Below are 18,060 nucleotides of genomic sequence, written 5' to 3'. Positions count from 1 at the left end.
CCTGGTGAGAACGGTATCACCTATGATATTCTAAGAATCCTACATCGTGTACCCGGTAACCCATTATTAGAATTGTTTAATGCCAGTTATGTCACTGGGCAGTTGCCTGTATCATGGACCACCAGTCTTACGGTACCTGTACCAAAGCCTGGACAACCTGATGTTTTCCGTCCCATCTCACTGACCAGTTGCATGTGCAAAACCTTTGAGAGAATGGTGCTTAATAGATTATTGTATAGAGTTAAAGAGCACATGTCACCTGATATCAATGGTTTCACACATGGTAAAAGTGTACACAACTGTATCACAACATTTCTTACTGTTCATGGAGATAAAAGGCACAAGTACACAACATTTCTTGATTTAAAAAATGCCTTTGATATTGCTAATAGGGAAGTGATTATGTATGAATTAGCGAGAATGGATATAGGGGGACATTTATTACAATGGATACGAGGCTATCTTACAAACCGGAAGTCCTCTGCGCTGTTCCAAGGCTACAAGAGTGAAACTAAAGTAATGCAACTAGGCACCCCACAAGGAGGAGTACTTAGTCCTACCTTGTTTAATGTTCTAATTAATGCTTTACTAAAATCAATCCCAACTAGTCCGGCAAACATCACTATCAGCTATGCAGATGACATCCTTGTGCATACTAAAACCCACCGCGAAATGCAAAGTCTTAAATTGTATACATACAGCTTGTGAGAGCCTTGGTCTTGTAATCAACGCTGCTAAAACTAAGGTATTTAACAGACAAATTGGCAACCGCAAAAGTGGACCACGAAAACTTAAGATAGACAACATACCAATAGACTAAGTCTCTTCTTTCAAATACCTTGGTGTCTCTGTCCCTTGTACCTCAACTGCAGTCAATAAGTTACATCAACAATGAAGAGACAGACTCAAGGCTCTCAGAACTGTAGTGGGGTACAGCCCGAAATATGGTGTTAATATTAGAATAGCAAGAATGATGTATTTAGCGTATATAAGGTCTCTGATAGACTATCATGCACCAGCTTTGGTCCTGCAGAATGGCAAAAGTATTGATAGACTGGAAAAAATGCAAAATGAAGCACTCAGAATTATACTTGGCTGTCCTATAACTACCAAAGTTCTCAACATGCGGAAAGAATTAAATATACTTAGCATTCGAGATAGAATATTTGAAATTAATCTTATGATGGGACTAAAGCTGCTGTGTGATAACAAAAACAACATTGTGTCAGTTGCACTGTTAGAACACATACGAAATGGAACTAGCGAGTCTAAATGGATTCAAAGAACTGCCACTCATATTAAAATGATGGGACTGCACGATGTATATCCAGATGAAAGAGTACAGCACTTCCTTCCACCCTGGCAGATAGTACCTTTTGACATCCTGACCCCTGCATACCCCACCAAGAAACTAATCACAAGCAACCCTCATGCTCAGCTTGCTGCTAAATTAAGCACCATAGAACACATTCACAATATACAAGTTGAAAACAACATTGCACAGACCATATACACTGACGGATCACTCAATACAGCTACAGGGAGGGCAGGAAGTGTTGTTATTGCTCATCAGCCCGATGGCAGCACAATTCAAAGAAATATCCGAATTAGTAACTGGGCGTCCACAATGCAAGCCGAGTTGGTAGCGATACTGGTAGCACTCGAAATTATTGACAACACTGAAGTAGACAGCTTAATTATTTGACTCCCTATCCTCACTACGAGCAATAAACAGTTTGCAATCAAGTAATAACGTGCTTGTCTTGGAAGCTAGACGTAGATATGTAAGAATACTTAGCAAGAGGGTAAATATAAAAATGTTGTGGATTCCTTCTCACATTGGCATGCAGGAACATGACAAAGTTGACGCCCTTGCTAAGGCTGCAGTAAATAAAGACAGTATTGAATGGAATCTTGAGTTATCAAATAGGTCCCTTAAAAGTGTCATTAGACGAGAACTCCTAGATGGATTTGAAGAAAGTAGAACAGTGCAAACTGGAACTAGTAGGTCCATTGTTCATCACAATGAAATGTGTGAAGTAAAACATGTGTATGGGGCAAGTAACAAGGTCAGTAGACTAACAGATGTTGTCACAGCTCGTATAAGACTTGGCTACAAGTATCTCTGGCAGTTCGGCTTGTATAGGGATCTAGATGAAGTAAAGTGTAAAGTGTGTGGACATAGGCAGGGACACACACTCGAACACTATATCTTGGATTGCTGTAAAATTGAGCCTTTTAGAGATAGATCTAAGCTCGCTCTGTATGATATGGCAACCTATCTTATTACCACGGATAAATTACCTGAAATCCTTGCACTGTACCCACATTTTGCTTCCAGTAGATGAACGACATATGAGATTCAGAAACAAGTAGTGTATTGTGAGGACTAATAATAAACAGAAGCTCCCCTATGACTCTGTAATATCCCCATTGGCCAAATAATTATGTATTAACGATAAGACCTACCATTAATGTATGATGACTTACTGTAAATATGTAGCTCTTGTAATAGCACTTTCTCTGTAACTAGCTGACATTGTATCTAAAAGGTGTGAAGGATTGAAGAAATTGTTTATGTAATAATCTAAGATGAGGTCTGATAAAGACCTTTTGTGCCCTCTGTAATGCTTTTGCGCTACCGCTCACAGGATGAGTATGGGGTGCACAATAAACTAGCCGCCTTCGGCGGCAACAATCAATCAAATCAAATCCCCCCATGCACTCGAGCTATGTCAATAGGCTATTCTCACTCTTCGCCCTTACTTTCGTTAGACTTCCTTCCCCCCCCCCCTTTCCTCAGCTTGTATGTTGACATTATCTTCCTATCTCTACTGGACTGCCGTGATCGCTACTGTCCATAGTCTGGCGCGGTCCTTGCAACATCCTTCCTCTCGTCGCTGTCGTACTTTGACTTTTACCCCTCCAGTGGTTCTTGTTCCTCTTCACCGCCTCCCTCTTTCTGTCTAGCTATCTCGCTTACAGGATTATCTCTCCGTTCGTATTTCTAATGTTTCTCCTCGTATTGTTTCCTCCTTGCCCCCGTTTACACACAGAAATCACAGGTGCGTGATGCATCAAATGTACAAATCCACAAGGGCCGTGACGAGGATTCGAACCTGCGTCCTTTTACCATGTTGTAGCTCAGTCGATTAAGGCAGCGTCTGGGATGCTCTCGGACGCAGGTTCGAATCCTCGTCACAGCCCTTGTTGATTTGTTTATGCTATTCTCTATGCTCTCCGTCTCCTGCATTCTCATTTTCAATCCTCCTTTGTGGTTGTAGTTGACTCTCGTGTCTTCAGGGTCCTTTCATCCTGTCTATCCGCTCGTTGTAGATTCAACAATGGCTTTTTCTTATCTCTAGTTAATTTAAATCCATGGAGTTATGCTGGGTTCCTAGCCATATTGGTGTCTCTTTAAATGAACTTGCGGATGCTGCCGCTAGAGAAGCTATCCGCTCTTGTCCCATCTCCTGTTAAGGTATTCCTTATTAAGATGCTTACCCGGTTAATCATTCCTCCATCCTTGCCTGTTGGCAGGGTTGTTCGTCTTCTGTAGTTTGAAACAAACTGCGTATTCTTAAGAGTAGTGTGTCCCCGTGGCCTTCCTCCTGCCATCATAACCGGCAGTGGGAAACGGCTCTAGCAAGGATACCTATTCATCATACTCGCTTAACTCACGGTCACTTAATGGCCTCAGTTCTGGTGCCTTTCGTTCGACTCCCGTCCTCAGCTTGTATATTGACACTGGCTTCCTATCTCTCCAGGAATGCCATGATTGCTACCGTCTTCGCTATCTTGCACGGTCCTTGCAACATCCTTTCTCTCGCCTCTGTCGTGCTTTAACTTTTACCCCTCCTGCGGTTCCTGTTCCTCTTCACCACCTCCGTCTTTCTGTCCGGTTATCTCGCTTACAGGATTCTCTTTCAGTTCGTATTTGTAATATTTATACTCTTGTTGTTCCTTCTTTGCCCCTGTGGAGAGTCCCCCTTCCGCAGTTTTGTAGCATCACTAAAGCTTTTACCCCTCCTACGGTTCTAAAACACCTTTTCCTTGAGCACTTTTCTTCTCACTCCCGCTCCGTTTCCGTCTTCACCGATGGGGTGAAGACGATGTTGCAACTGGTGTTAGGGACCTCAAAGACTGTCATGAGGATATTAAACATATCCTCGATGTCCAAGGCCATTCTGTCCTCCAGGTGCACACGTTTACTCGACCCCCTCGTGGTTGTCACCGTCAGCCCTTTCGAGTTGTAAAAATCATCTTGGATAGTAGGGCCCATTCCGCCCTCTATTATTCTTGCGGGTACCAGATGCTACGTTGAGGAGAATATTCCCTCTCCTAGACTTTGCCATAAGTGTTGGAAGTTTGGGCACGGTGTCTTCAAGTGCACAAGTACTGTGTATCTGTGTTACGACCCTCTCGGGACGCAACGGGGTTCTCACTCTGATGTTGTTAGAGTCAGATATATATATCCGTTCCCAAGCCAGTAGTGGCTATCAAGGGATGAGATCCGTGACGCAAGTAACTTAAAGGGAGTAGGGAAAGAAAGCTAAGAACTTAATATTATAATTTTCACCATCACCGATTAAATATATAAAATAAAAGAGTACACAAGGGGGAGGGATATTAACACTTGACAAGGGGATTCTTCATAATGTAGTCTTCTGCTGAAGACTCTGGATCAAGAAGCTAAGCGCTGAGTCCTTGGTGCTTTCTTCGTGGCCACACAACGAATTCTTCAAAGAAGCTGAGCCTACCCTGGCCACAGGTCAGCCAAAACACATGTCCACTGGGGGCACCGCCGTGGAGGCCGTCAACCACACGTCCAGCTGGTCTGCTGGCAGGTTCTGAGCCAACAAGGCTGGTACGGCCACTCCACGAACGATAAAAGGGGAACGCCCTAGACAGGAGCCTCGTGTGACACCACAAATCACTCTCCTGTCTTCAGTACCCCAGTGGATGATCGTCTCCAACAGTCGGTCCCGGGTAAATCCTTTTACTGCCACTCCACTGGCAGGCTAACACACCACAGTGTTCTTCCGGGGGGACGACTTCACAACAGCTGCAGCAAGGTTCAAGGTATGGAGACTGGCTGCCTCGGGTAGACTGACTCCACTTCCATCACAGCAGTCCCAGGTCGGCTCTGTAAGCAGACACGTCATCAATAACTGGGACACTAAAACACGTCACTTACGGGCTCGGGCACAAACACCTGACGTATCCAGACCATAGATGGCGCTGTCGTCGGAGCACCACCTCACCAGAGGTCAGTGGCGGCGGTGTAGAGTGCTGAACGGGACTGGAAACTGGCCCTCGTAGCTGATACACGGCATCCTCACCAGGTGTCGTCGGCGTTTGGCGGGGGGTTTCGGGAGCTGACCCACAGATGGCGCGGTCGTTACTACTCCGTGCTCGGACGCTGGATCCGGGTTCGTAACAATCTGTGCCCATGTGTGGGGACGATGATCATTTCAAGTCAGAGTGCACTTCTCCCCAGGCTCGCTGCCTCAATTGCAGTTAGGCCCACCCTATCTTCTCACGCTCGTGTATACACTACAAACTCGAGGAAGCCGTTCTCAACTTGAAACACCGTGATCGTCTGTCTTTTCCTAAAGCGAGACGCCAAGTTCGTTGACTCAGCCCTTTCGCGGGTGTATCTTACGCTCGCGTGTTGCGCTCTCCTCGTCCTTCCCGTCTTCCTCAGTCTCACAATCTTTTCAGGCCTTAAACCCGACCACGCCCTCCACCTCCTCCCCTATTCCTTTGCATCCTGTCCTGAAAGGTCTCCCTCCTGGTTCTCCATCTGGACTTTCCTCCCTTCCTACCCAGTCCACCATGTCTCCTCTGTCTTCTTTCCCATCTCCCCCCACTCTTTCTCCCAACCCTCCCCGCAGACGCTTGACCCTCCACGCCACCTGTCTGTCCAGGCTGATGTCCATCATCCTCCCAGCAATCTTCGTGTTGTTCGCTCCCGTTCCTCTTCTCCTGCTGAGACCAATGAGTCTGTTACCCGGTACGTTGTTACTGAAACGCCTGTCTCTTCGAGTCAGAAACGTAAGCTTGGCTCCTCTCCTCTCCTTCCTCCCCAGCGGGTAAGAAGGTATCGCTTTCTTCCTCGCCCCCTCCCTCTGGCTCTATCACTACGTCCCCTCCCATTTCAGTGGTCGGGGCCCCTGTCCCAGATATGGAGGTTTCTTTCGCCCCCGATTCTCTCTCGGTTGCTGCCCTTGCTGAGGTGCACTCGCTGATTTCTGCCTCCCCCCCCCCCTCCCCTCCAGCTGTCCTTGACTGCCCCTCTCAGTTGTCTCCTTCTCCGGCCCCCGTCAGTCCGCCTATGGTCTGCCCTCCCGTTCCGTTCCCTTCATCCATACTAAGTTTACCCATGCCCCCTAACCCTGATTTTGCTGACCCTGATCCTGAGATTCTTTAATAAACTGTGTTCTTGTTTACCTTTGTTTCTTTATTGTTCTCTGTTACTGTCCTTTCTCTTTGATAATGTCTATTCTTCAGTGGAATATTGGTGGATGTTATGCCAACTTCCATGAACTCCAACTTCTAATTACACAGTTTACACCACTTTGTGTTTGTCTCCAGGAACCAATTGGTGCTCGTCCTGGTCACTTGTAGTTATTCCTTTCTTCCCCCCCCCCCCCCCCCTCAGCTCTTGCTGGGGCCCATAACTCTACGTCCGAGAGCATCCCAGACGCTGCCTTAATCAACTGAGCTACGACATGGTCAAAAGGAGTTGAAACCGAAGTTCTACTGAACTTACTGGATCCTGTAGCCTTTTCAAGGCACAAACCTTATTTGTGGTTCTCTCTATATAGAGAACGGTCTATTGACGTAGCTCGAGTGCATGGGGGGTGTTGTGCAAAACCCTGGTTTGTGTCTCGGAGAGGCTGCAGGATCCAGTAAGTTCAGTAGAACTTCGGTTTCAAGTCCTTTTGACCATGTCGTAGCTCAGTTGATTTAGGCAGCGTCTGGGATGCTCTCGGACGCAGGTTCGAATCGTCATCACAGCCCTTGTGGATTTGTTCATTTGATGCATCACGCAATTGTGATTTCTGTGTGTCAAGAACTAGTGTCCTATGGATCTTAGTGAAATTGTATTTCTTATATAAAGGGAGTCAAATTAACCTGCACAAAATTTGGGGGTTAGATGCTAAAAGATTAATGCATCCCTAGCATTATTCTGGCGCTGGTTCTTCGCCAGAGTAAATAAATTATGACAGTAAATAAGGTTGATTATATAACATTAATTAGAGGTAAATGCACCTCAATTTACTACTGGATAATGAATAGTATATGGTAAATCAATGGGTTAGTATAATTGATCTCTTTGGGAGATCACTACTGTAACTACAGAGTTATTACTACTGATAAACATGAACAGTTTAGCTGTAAACCTAAAGAAGTGTAATCGGTTGCCACGCTCCACCGACGACGTGTTACATCGAGCAAATTGTTGCACGTGATGGTGGGGAAGCCTAGCACCTCGGGTGTCGTCGACTCGGAGCTGGAAGGCAATTATATTGTAGAAATCTTCTACATAACAAAAATAAGTACTCCTAAATTAAGGAAATCTTCCTAAAAGGTATAATTATCATTATAGAAATCTGCAAATATCTGTGCAAATGTATGTTCAAGTACTGTAAATTTCTTCTACAGAAATTTGAATGTGCCTATTTAGATTATAAAACTGTTAGAGGAGACACGCACGGGATTTTGTTATTTTATATACGGCCTAACGACAACTAGCCTAAATGTTAACTGTGGCCACATGGTAACAAAAATGAAATAATAGTTGCCGAGCCGCGTGTCCGTTGATGTAGAGAACTGTGCAATCCTTAGTCCTCCAGCTGCTGCTTGAAGGGCGTTGACTATGGAATTGCAGAGATACTAGCTCTGGGACACGGCTGTGACGTGCCAAATGACGTGGCACCGACTCGCTCCCACGACTCTACTGGTCGTGGGAGCGAAATAAGCACGATCGAAACGATCTCTGTTGCACACTACTAACCACCGTGCTGCACAGAGTATATTGTGAAATTCCTCCTGTGCGCATGAAATAAAGTGTTTCAAAAAAATTTGTTTCCCCGTAAAATGATAAATTCCCTTCCTTGAACATGTCTATGTAAAAATAAAGACAAAATTCCTCTTACTTTGGCTGTGGGGACGTGGGCAAGGTGCGCTGTGACGTCATCAGGGCCTGGTTGCCCGTGCGTGACTTGCCCAGACACGATCTCCCCGGCCATTCAAGCACCGCGTGTTGCCACAAATATATTTTCAATTATTTGTTCTATGTATTTCCAATGCGGTTTTATTGTTGTTTTTTTATCGTATATGAAGCATAATTGTGTCCTTTACAATATGTATACAGTAGAACGTTCATAATGTTCCATGGAACTGTGATACATGTGTCAGTAATGTGTCCACAATAAATGTTTATTGTCGCAATATTACTTGTTAAAAATTCACTAAAATTACAATATGTACAGTTTCACACACTATTTACACAGTAATGCACCGTATTACACACTCAGTACTTCGAAAGTGAGTAATAATCAAGGAAGTAGTCCATGGTGCACAGCGCGACTTCACTCTCAGTGCACCAGGTACAGATAAATTTTCGCTTCCTGTTTCTTCATTCTGTGTGCTTGCAAATAACGCACTCACGTACACCCTTGGCTTTAGTACTTGTAGGTTGTATGTAGCCAAGCTTGTAAAGCATAAGGTAGTGTTGAAAAGATTATAGGAAAAGATCAATTTATAAGGTAGTTTTGAAAAGATCGCTTTGTATGGTCCCACACAGGAAGAGATTCAGCTTGCCTCAAAGAGTGTCCGTCAGTCAGAAAGAGATTCAGCTAGCCTCAAAGAGTGTCCGTCAGTTAGGAAGAGATTCAGGCATTCTTGAAAATATCTATGGAAAACACCACCATGGAAGCCGCTAACATTGTTCATCTATGCTACTTGTATCAGATGCATCATCACTGAACGCAGAAAACGATTCATCTATGTATCATCTAAATAAATTGGAGATAGCATAGGATTGCAAGGGTGACATTCAGAGCTACAACTGGATACACTCGCTGTATCGTCCTCATAGGTGCTGTATCACTTGCATCCGACCTTTGTGTTTGGTCCTTATTGCGCCTAGCTTCACCAATATTATGACCCTTATGTTCTTCAAGCAATAAGGTTTGAATTTCACCGACAGAGCGTTATCTTTCAACACCTCGTCGGACAGGTGTTTGGGAGCCAGAGGCGTGTGCGTCACCCATGGTTGCTCATTCTGTACTAACCCAGCCAGCAGTCCTGGGCATTCTGGGATTTTCTTCCAAGATGGCTGCCTCTCACTGGAGGTCCTAAGAGTTCATTCGTACACAACTAACCTCGCACACATTTAGAATTGGTATGGAAAAATACAAAAAAAAAATTCTCGGTTGGCGCGGTGTCCCACCGACCGAGAATACTCAGCTGGCGCAGTTAAGTGGCTAATGGCGTCCGAGTCGTGTGGTGGCTGGTCACGTTCTCGCGTCTTCTTCCTCTTCCCGATTGAGCATGTGCGGCTCTCGATAGACATCTCGAGCGTAAATGGATATATGTATATCGTAATTAACTAAGGAAAGAAGAGATGGTGACGAATATTGATGTCACATTTAATTCTTCTGTGTTAAAATATTATTTCGCATAACATAAATTGTTTTATTAAAGTCACGCAGCTAATCGAGGAAATTAAAGTGAAATCATTTACATTAAAATTATTTCCTTTAGAATATTTGATATCAACTGAATAAAGGAGTTCCAGTAAGCAGTAGTATGCTACGAAATTAAACTTATTAGTAAGTAACTATTTTTAGTAAAAGAAATGATAAACTGGACTCTGTTATAAATCTAAGTAAATGTGAAAAGAATTCATGTTTCTGCCTGTCGTTCCTCACGTCGTCACTCTCACTAGGAAGAATCTGGCAATATGTTTAATATAAATCATGATGATAATTTAATCTACATGTTAGTAATTTTAGTAACTACTTGTGGTTCATACAAAATTTGTATAAAAATACAAAGATGTATGAAGCTGTTGGTTATTTCCAACACCCGAGGCCGCCTTCTCGAACCGTTCATCCTCGCTTCTTCTCTATCTCTTCTGAATTCTGGTGAGCCCACTCATGTGGACTCTCGGACCTGCACCCTTTCCTGTCTTTCACGTGAAAGATTTCACTTGGCGGGTTCTTGATGACCTCCGTAACAGATCATTTCCCCATCCTCGTTTTCTTTTTCTCTTTTCACCCTCCCCTCTCCTTCCCTTGGTGGCAGTTTGTCAAGGCTGACTGGAACCTATTCACCGTGCAACTCTCTGACCTCTCCTCTCTGCCTCTCCCTCGCGCCCTCCTCCTTTTTCATGACAGTCTTCGACGCTGCCCTCTGCTCTATTCCTCGCTCTACCTCCCGACGCACGCGGAAGTGCTTTCTCTGGTGGAATGCAGACTGCTCGGGATGTCGGCTGTAAGCGTGCAGCCTGGAAGAAACATCGACGCCGGCAGATGGCCGATTCATTTTTGTTCCGGAAGGCTAGTGCGGTGGCCCGTAGGACCATCCATACAGCTAAACGTGAGAGTTGGAAATCTTATGTTTCCACCATTACGTCCGACACTCCTCTGCCGCAGATCTCGAAGAAGATCCGCAAGATTGTGGGAAAGTTCGTTCCCGGTGTATCGCCGGTTCTCCAACTCCGTGGAAATCTTGTGGCGGACCCAGTTCAGGTCGCGACCGAACTGGGTTCCCACTTTTCTACTGTTAACTCTGGTTCTCATCTTCCTCAATCCTTCCTTCTTCGTAAGCCTCTTCTTGAATCTCATCCCTTAGATTTCCACACTCGTCTCCGTCTTCCCTATAATGATCCTTTCTCTCTTTCTGAACTTCAGTCTGCCCTGGCTCTCTGCGGATCAACAGCAACGGGCTCAGATGACGTTCATTATGAGATGCTTTGCCATCTCCCTCCGTGCACATCTTTACTGAGTCAGTATAACCATTTCTGGGAGTCGCCGTCTGTCCCTGAGGACTGGCTCGATGCCGTTGTACTCGCTATTCGGAAACCAGGGTTTCTCGGTACTTCCCCTACGGACTTCCGCCCTATTGCCCTCACCAGTTGCCTGCAAACTCTTTGAGCGTATGGTAAATGTTCGTCTGATGTGGCTCTTGGAACACCATCACCATCTTCCTCCTTCACAATTTGGTTTCCGCAAGTGCCGCAGCACGACAGATGTCCTGGTGAACCTGGAGGTCTATATTCGTACTGCTTTTGCTGCGAAGACCTCCGTTGTTGCTGTCCTTTTTGACCTGGAAAAGGCTTATGACACGGCTTGGAAATACCATATTCTGTCCCAACTTCGTACTTTTGGCCTTCGTTGTAATCTTCCTCTCTTCCTCTCTCGCTGTTACTTTAGAGTCAGGCTTGGTGCCACTTTTCTGCCTCTTTTCGGCAGTACGAAGGTGTGCCCCAAGGTAGTGTTCTGAGTACTACTCTTTTTCTGGTTGCCCTCAATGGTCTTCTTTCCTCCCACCCTTCTGGTATCTTCTCCGCTCTTTATGTTGACAATCTTACTCTTTGCAGTCGAGGTGATGATTCACCTCTCCATCAACGGCAGCTTCAACTTGGGATTGATGCCGTGTCATCTTGGGCCACCAATCATGGCTTCAAGTTATCGTCAACCAAAACTTGTGCTGACTTTTACTCGGAAGCAGATCGTTCTTCATCCCTCTTTGTCGCTTCATGGTCATCCTTTTGTGTACAAAGATTCCGCGAAGCTTTTGGGGTTATTCTTTGACACTCGTTTGTCCTGGTCGACCCATATCTTTTACCTCAGTGTTGAATGCTCTAAGGCCCTTAACCTCTTTAAGGTTTTGTCCCATACTTTAGGGGTGCGGATAGGCGCACGCTCCTCTATTCGCACTCCTCTCTCGTCCTGTCTAAACTCGATTATGGTTGCCCTGCATACTCTTCTGCTTCTCCTTCTACTCTTCGCCGTCTTGATCTTTTGCACCACACTGGGTTGTGCCTCGGCTCTGGTGCCTTTCGTTCCACTCCTACCCTCAGCTTGAACACTGATACTTGCTTCCTCTCTCTCTCTCCAGGACCACTGTGATCGCTACTCTCTTCGTTATCTTGCGCGGTCCTTACAGCATCCTCACACTCACCTCTGTCGTGCTTTGACTTTTACCCTTCCTGTGGTTCTTGTTCCTTTTTACCACCTTCCTCTTTCTGTTCATTTGTCTTGCTTACAAGATTCTCTTTCGGTTCGACTTCCAATGTTTCTCGTATTGTTCCGTCTATACCCTCATGGAGGGTCCCCATTCCAAAATTTTGTACTTCCCTGACCTGCATTACTAAAGCTTTTACCCCCTCCTAAGGTCCTGAAACGCCTTTTCCTTGAGCACTTTTCTTCAGACTCCCACTCCGTTTCGATCTTCACCGATGGGTCTAAGTCTGCTGACGGTGTAGGCTACTGTGTTGTTTTTCCTGACCATACTTATGTGTCGCCTCCCTCCGGAGGCTAGCATCTTCACAGCAGAACAAATCCACAAGGGCCGTGACGAGGATTCGAACCTGCGTCCGGGAGCATCCCAGACACTGCCTTAATCGACTGAGCTACGACAGGGTAAAAGGGTTGAAACCGAAGTTCTACTGAACTTACTGGATCCTGTAGCCTCTCCGAGGCACAACCCCTATACCCCCGGGGGTATGGGTGTATGAACACAACCCCGCAGGGGGGGGGGTTGTGTAAGAGCCTGGTTTGTGCCTCGGTGAGGCTACAGGATCCAGTAAGTTCAGTAGAACTTCGGTTTCAACCCTTTTACCCTGTCGTAGCTCAGTCGATTAAGGCAGTGTCTGGGATGCTCCCGGATGCAGGTTCGAATCCTCGTCACGGCCCTTGTGGATTTGTTCATTTGATGCATCACGTTAGTGTGATCTCTGTGTGTGGTGTTCACAGCAGAACTTTATGCTATACTACATGCACTTCGTCTTCTGCTTTCTCGTTGTCAATCCTCCTTTAATAGTGGTAGTTGACTCTCGTAGTTCCCTCATGTTTTTGGGGTCCTTAATCCGGTCCATCCTGTGATCATTGAGATTTAAGGGGGCATCTAGATGGAAATTGAAAGTTGTTGTAGGGCATTGAAAATTTATTATCCTGATACATGTGAAAGGTGCTGCAACTGGGCCAAGTTTCAGCATCGCAGCCTAAATAGAGAGGGAGAAAAAAAATAAAAAAGTTTTTTTAGACAATTTTTCAACAATGTTCAAATCATTTCACAGGCCACAATTGTGAACCGAAATCAGTTCTATGAAACTTAGCTATGACCTTACTATATAATAAAGATTTGTGTGGTGGATTTTTATCCCAGATGTATTTAGTGCAATAATACAGATTTTATAAATTTCCCAAAAATCCTATGCACTAATATGATATTTATAAATATTTATAAAATCAATAAATCTACGTAGAAAGAAAAGCCACCACAATGTTTTAGAGGCATAAACTTTACATATAATGTGCAAGTTTCATGTAAATTGAATAATAAATAAAGTCTGTGAAATCAGATAAAATTGTAAAATATTTACCTGTACAAACGAAGGTTAAAGTTCAGCCACCTTTAGCTGAGGTTGATGTTGACCGATATCATTCAAAATTTGCACCCTTGTAGATAGGCATGGGTTCAGTAAGGTGTGCAAGTTCCATGCAGATCGCCTGATAAATAAAATAAAAAAAAAAAAAAAAAAAAAAAAAATAACAACAATATATATATATATATATATTTGCCACCAGTTTTATATGTACAAATATATATGAAGTAATATCACAATATAACACTAAAACATACTAACCTAATATAATTGGTCAGAAATATGGGTCCTCAAGGTGGCACTGGAGTGGCACTAGTAGGCACCTGCGCCATAGCCGGCGTCAGCTCCCTCAGGGGCCTTTCTTGGTTTGGTTGTGGGTCTCGTTGGTCTCTGCATATCCTTGTCCTTTTTGTTCAAGTACCAGTCCCGTACGTCACTTTGTGGTAGACCGAGGAGGTTGTTCAGTGATCCCATCACATACCCAGCGTTTTAGTTGACAGCTGTCATTGCCATGGCAAATTCAACCATTACACGACTGCAACAGCACTTGAGGTGCTGGGCCCTGCAACATCAAGAGCGAGAACGTCTGGAGTAGCAGGTGGAACGTCTGGAGTAGCAGGTGGAACGTCTGGAGTAGCAGGTGGAACGTCTGGAGTAGCAGGTGGAAGACCTGGAGTAGCAGGTGGAAGACCTGGAGTAGCAAGTGGAAGACCTGGAGTAGCAGGTGCAAGACCTGGAGTAGAAGGTGGAGAATGTGCGGTGGCAGAGGGTGGGATTGTGGGGGGGGGGGGGTAGCGGGCTGCAACAAGTTCCTCACACTCGCGGCTGAGAGGCCTCCACGATCTTCACTCGTCAAAGTGCGTAATCCATGGATTCTAGCCAGCTCGCACCTTCTACGGGCAGCTAGCATGCTTTTAGCTTTCAGAGTTTTCCTCATCTTCGTTTTGTACGTCATTTTGCAGTAAAAATAGCACAAATACTGATAATTCTGGGAGATATTGTGAGCGCGCGTCCACGATAGATCCGCTAGCTATCGGACACAGAGAGTGACTGACTTATGTTAGCAATCCCATCCCTCCCTCACTCGCTACTGTTGCCAATAAGTGGGTTTTTATTTGTTTTATGCATCACACGTTATTTTCAACGCTATTACGAAATATTAGACAGCTACAACGTAAGACGCAATACCCCACGGCGCACCCAGGCCGCGAGAACCGGAATGGGGAAACTTGCAGCGGGAATTTTGACTCTAATTACGTTATTTTTCAAGATAACATGAAACGGTTTTCACCACAGTGTTGCCAGAACGTTGTAGTATTTTCCAGAATTTGTTGTAAATTTTCGAAATTTTTCGGATTTGAGAAGAGATGTCCCCTCAACATTGGCTGTTTCTTATCTCCAGTAAATTTAAGTCGGTAGAGTTTTGCTGGGTTCCCAGCCATGTTGGCGTTTCTTTAAATGAGCGTGCGGTGGCTGCTGCTAAGGAAGCTATCCACGCTTGTCCCATCTCCCGTAAAGGTATTCCGTATTCCGACTTTTACCCAGTTTTTCATTCCTCCATCCTTGCCCGTTGGCAGGATTGTTGGTCTTCAATTATTGGTAACAAACTGCGTACTCTTAAGGGTCGGGTGTCCCCTATGGCCTTCCTCCTACCACCGTAACCGGCTGTGGCTATGTTACGTCTTGGCCATATGCCTTTAACTCGCAGTCACTTAATGGAGCGCTGCCCTGCTCCTTATTGTCCAAATTACATTGTTCCTCTTACAGTCGTGCACATTCTTGTTAAATGTCCTGACTTCCAGGACGAGCGTGTCTTGCTTTCCGACCGTTCTTCGCAGTTAATTGTTTTCGATAGAATCCTTGGTGAATCGGATACCTTTGATATCGTTCGCCTTATGCGCTTCTGTTTTCGTATTGGCATCCTTGGTGATATTTAGCGCCCTCTGATTATTCTGCACATTTGGTGGTGCTACATAGCCTTCCCGGTTTGGTGCCTTCTTTTGATAATTACTCACTTTTACTCACAATTAGGGAATAAGGAAGCAGAAGATTTTATAGAATTAATTGATGATGACATTTTTACGCAACATATTAAGGAACCAGCCCGGGAAAATATTTTAGACTTGGTATTAAGTAACAGGCAACGCAAATTAATGACAGCGAAAGAGGGAGTGAGCTAGGGAACAGTGATCACAACGATATCAGATTTAGTATAGAATGCAATGGATTTGTAGGAAAAATCTGTTCAAATTCTCGAATAAATTTAAATAACTAAGAAATATTTTGGGTCAAATAGATTGGACAGTCATGGGCATGGGGGGGGGGTTGAGGGGTTACCCAATTTTGAAGCGAGAGGTGAACCCAGCGATGGGTGATGTAAAAAGGGATATCGATGTCGATTCAATATATAATTTATTTTAAAATATTCGAAACAAAGCATAGGGATGTATTATACCATACAAATTGAGTAGATCGAATACTATTGGCTCAAAATAGATAACAAAGGATCTGAAGAACCTTATAGGTAGAAAGAGCTTGGTATAAAAAGATGAAGAATGGGAAGTCAGTTTAGAACAAGAATTCGTACAAGTTAGAAATGTTAGGGGTAAGGAGGGCAAATGTAACTATGAAGTTCGCATAGCAGGGCAAGCAAAGACAAATCCTAAAGTGTTTTTTCCTGTTATATCAAACAAAGATTAGGGAAAGGATAGGATGGTTCATTAAAAACTGAGACATGTCAGATAATAAAATAATGACAGATGGGTAGTATTTTCAATAAATATTTTATCTCTATTTACTAAAGTGAAACTAAAGTCTATGCTTTCAGCCGATCAAGTCTGTGGGTGGGGACGAGGACAGATTGACTCATTTAGCAGTTACCAGGGAGGATGTTACTAAACAAATAGTAAAACTGAAACCAAACAAATCCCCAGGCCAGGACGAAGTATTTGCGAGGGTGCTTAAATAATGCAAAGATGAGCTTTGCGAGCCACTGTCTACCATCTGTATATATAAAAATGTATATGTTCCTTTGTTCAAAGTCGCTAATCTCCGAAAGTTCTTCTCTGATTGCTTTGAAATTTTCACACAACGTTCCATTCGGATCCGAGCAGGTTTTTATATACATACTATATAGATGTCACGTTTGTGACAGAAAAAAACATGCTTTTTCTGAAAAACTGTGATTTTCATGTGAGGGAAATCTTCGAAACCTCTTTACCGATTGCTTTGAAATTTTGACACAACGTTGCATTCAAATAGGTGCATGTTTTTATATACCTACTATATACATGCCTCGTCTGGGACCGGAAAAAAACATGTTTTTTTTTTTTAAACGCCTCCACCTGTTGGACGTAGGAGCAACACACGCTGTAATACCCGAAAGTTCTTCACCAATTGCTTTGAAATTTTGAAACGATGTTCCTTTCGAACTCGTGTGTGTTTTGATGTACCTACTTTATAGATGCCACACCTGTGACAGGTAAAAACATGCTTTTCTTTAAAAACAGCGCCATCTGTTACACATAATAGCAACACAGGTGTTACGATTACATTTCAATGTTTCTGATTGCATTGATAAATAGAATTTTCATAGATTTCGATTTATTTTAATTTTGATTTAATTATTTTGTGTGACATTGCATTGAAATTGAGCTGTGTTGTTTATCATACTGTTCATTTCATGAGTATAGTTTATTTTTTATTTTTCATTGTTTTTGTTTCGTTTTTTTAACTGTTCTTATTTTTCAGTGCAACTGGCGGTGGAATTGAGAAACGATTGATCTGCGTTTTAATTGAAATATTTTGTTAGTAGTTTTTTTTAAACAAGAAAATCGACAACGTGTATATTTCACACCTGCAAATGTGCAACAAATGACTATGAATTCACCGGCTACAAGGTTAACTGCTTTCTTAACGTTATGTCTGAATGACGCATTTGCGAAAACACTGCTGTATTCGGAAGTGCCTCTGTATTACATATAGAATGCGAGCAGAAAATCATTTGAAAGACGCAGAACAGGAAAGCGAGTCGACAGACAACCTGTCATATTCAAATAAACTACGATAGGCAGACTGCACACGGTGCATCCCAATCAGGATGAATGCTTCTTTCTTCGCATGATGTTGGTAAATGTGCCTGGTCCAACGTCTTTCCAGCAATTGAGATTTGTCAACAGCGTTACACATGCCACTTTCCGTAGTGCATGTCATGCTCTGTATTTATTGGAGAACGATAGACACTGGGATGTATGCATTAATGATGCATCAAACACGTCACATCCAAATGAAATAAGTGCATTGTTTGCAATCATATTGACCATCTGCTCTCCTTCATCTCCAACAGAGTTATGGGAGAAATATAAATCGCACATGGCTGAAGATATTGTCGTCGAATACACAAGGAAAATTCAAATATGAACATGGATTTCACA

The 18,060-nt window shown here is 43.8% G+C and overlaps 1 long non-coding RNA gene across 1 annotated transcript; it reads right to left on the bottom strand.

Moving 5' to 3' along the window:
• Positions 1-13,145: 13,145 nt before the first annotated feature.
• On the bottom strand, positions 13,146-14,700 carry LOC138355532 (uncharacterized). The gene is made up of 3 exons (XR_011223950.1): positions 13,889-14,700; positions 13,625-13,751; positions 13,146-13,243 (listed from the first exon to the last, which is right to left on the bottom strand). It is a non-coding gene; the product is annotated as an uncharacterized lncRNA (long non-coding RNA).
• Positions 14,701-18,060: the final 3,360 nt, after the last annotated feature.

This window comes from Procambarus clarkii, chromosome 67 (genome assembly GCF_040958095.1).
Source record: "Procambarus clarkii isolate CNS0578487 chromosome 67, FALCON_Pclarkii_2.0, whole genome shotgun sequence".
NCBI lineage: Eukaryota > Metazoa > Arthropoda > Malacostraca > Decapoda > Cambaridae > Procambarus > Procambarus clarkii.
Note: the sequence above shows the minus strand (reverse complement) of the source record. Positions and strands in the feature narration are given on the sequence as shown.